Raw genomic sequence first — 2,368 nt, 5'->3', positions numbered from 1 at the left:
CTAGAGCTTTTCCAAATGTCAAGTATCATTTCCTTAGACCATGAGATTGTGCAACTCCCGGATACCATAGGAGTGCTTTGGGTGTGCCAAACGTCACAACGTAACTGGGTGGCTATAAAGGTGCACTACGGGTATCTCCGAAAGTGTCTGTTGGGTTGGCACGAATCGAGACTGGGATTTGTCACTCCGTATGACGGAGAGGTATCTCTGGGCCCACTCGGTAATGCATCATCATAATGAGCTCAATGTGACCAAGTGTTTGGTCACGGGATCATGCATTACGGTACGAGTAAAGTGACTTGCCGGTAACGAGATTGAACAAGGTATTGGGATACCGACGATCGAATCTCGGGCAAGTAACGTACCGATTGACAAAGGGAATTGTATACGGGATTGATTGAATCCTCGACATCGTGGTTCATCCGATGAGATCATCGTGGAACATGTGGGAGCCAACATGGGTATCCAGATCCCACTGTTGGTTATTGACCGGAGAGTCGTCTCGGTCATGTCTACATGTCTCCCGAACCAGTAGGGTCTACACACTTAAGGTTCGGTGACGCTAGAGTTGTAGAGATATTAGTATGCGGTTAACCGAAAGTTGTTCGGAGTCCCGGATGAGATCCCGGATATCACGAGGAGTTCCGGAATGGTCCGGAGGTAAAGATTTATATATGGGAAGTCCTATTTTGGCCACCGGAAAATGTTCGGGATTTTTCGGTATTGTACCGGGAAGGTTCTAGAAGGTTCCGAAGTGGGGCCCGCCTGCATGGGGGGACCCACATGAACGTGGGTAGTGGGGGCAAGGCCCCACACCCCTGGTCAAGGCGCACCAAGATCCCACCTTAGAAGGAATAAGATCATATCCCGAAGGGATAAGATCAAGATCCCTAAAAAAGGGGATAACAATCAGTGGGGAAGGGAAATGATGGGATTTCTTTTCCCCACCTTTGCCAACGCCCCAATAGACTTGGAGGGCAAGAAACCAGCCCCCTCCACCCCTATATATAGTGGGGAGGCGCATGGGAGCAGCACCCCAAGCCCTGGCGCCTCCCTCCCTCCCGTGACACCTCTTCCTCCCCGCTTGCGCTTGGCAAAGCCCTGCCGGGATCCCGCTACTTCCACCACCACGCCGTCGTGCTGCTGGATCTCCATCAACTTCTCCTCCCCCCTTGCTGGATGAAGAAGGAGGAGACGTCCCCGCTCCGTACGTGTGTTGAACGCGGAGGTGCCGTCCGTTCGGCGCTAGGATCATCGGTGATTTGGATCACGACGAGTACGACTCCATCAACCCCCTTCTCTTGAACGCTTCCGCGCGCGATCTACAAGGGTATGTAGATGCACTCCCCTCTCTCTCGTTGCTAGATGACTCTATAGATTGATCTTGGTGATGCGTAGAAAATTTTAATTTCTGCTACGATCCCCAACACGGTGCACTTACAAACTGGATCAACTTGTCAGGAATCATGTCAACACACCTAAATGATGGATCAAACCTAGTTGCAACGAATTACCCCAATATACGGTGTTTTGTGCAACAAACCTGTAAAGTGGGTGTTTTGTGCAACCCTAGCACCAAAAGTAGGTGGTTTGTGCAATTTCCTCGGTAAACGTATGCCGAGCAGATTCGGTGCAACAACCGGAACGGCGACCGACGCTGCTACCAACCCGGACGCCAACTGCTCGGCCTCATCTCGTCCTGGTCGTAGCCGTACTGACGCAAAGGTTGTGCCGGGGTAGCGAGACGAGATGAGGAGAGAAAGAGAGGAATCAAACGCTCTCGCTCATCAAGTCATCATCCGTTGCCGTCGGACGGGTTAAAGCATTACAACCGGGCGCTTCAAACCCGTCTCAGTCCGTGCGGGCCGTCCGGGCGCTGACCGGCCGTGAAAATTCAACCCAGACGGGCGCCTCAAACAAGACTCAATCGTCCGGGCTCACCGGCACCCCCATATCCAGCCTAAATATGAGGCAGATATGGCGCGTCCGGCGCGCGGATGACGTCGGGGTCCCACTTGGTATCATCCCGACACCCGGCGGTCCCAAGCTCGTCGGACCAATTTCGCCGCGTGGGGCTGCTCTCGCGAGCGACGTAGTGCCTAACCCGACTATTTAAACCGACCGCCGGCACCGAAACCTTATCCCTTCACATTTTCCTCCGCCCGTCCGCCACCGCCACCACTTTTCACTCCCCGTCCGCCACCGCTAGTAATCATGCCCCCATGCTGCCCGATAATGGGCTCCCCATTTCTAACACCGGAGTGCCGGTTGCAGCTCCTTGAGCAAATCCGGGCAAAGAGCGAAGCCCGGATCCCCGCGGGGCTACCTCCAAATGCAGTGGATCCGAAGGAGGACTTGGAGGAGGAGG

The sequence above is a fragment of the Aegilops tauschii genome, chromosome 4 (assembly GCF_002575655.3).
Source record: "Aegilops tauschii subsp. strangulata cultivar AL8/78 chromosome 4, Aet v6.0, whole genome shotgun sequence".
Taxonomy (NCBI): Eukaryota; Viridiplantae; Streptophyta; class Magnoliopsida; order Poales; family Poaceae; genus Aegilops; species Aegilops tauschii.
This window is presented reverse-complemented; position numbering follows the sequence as displayed.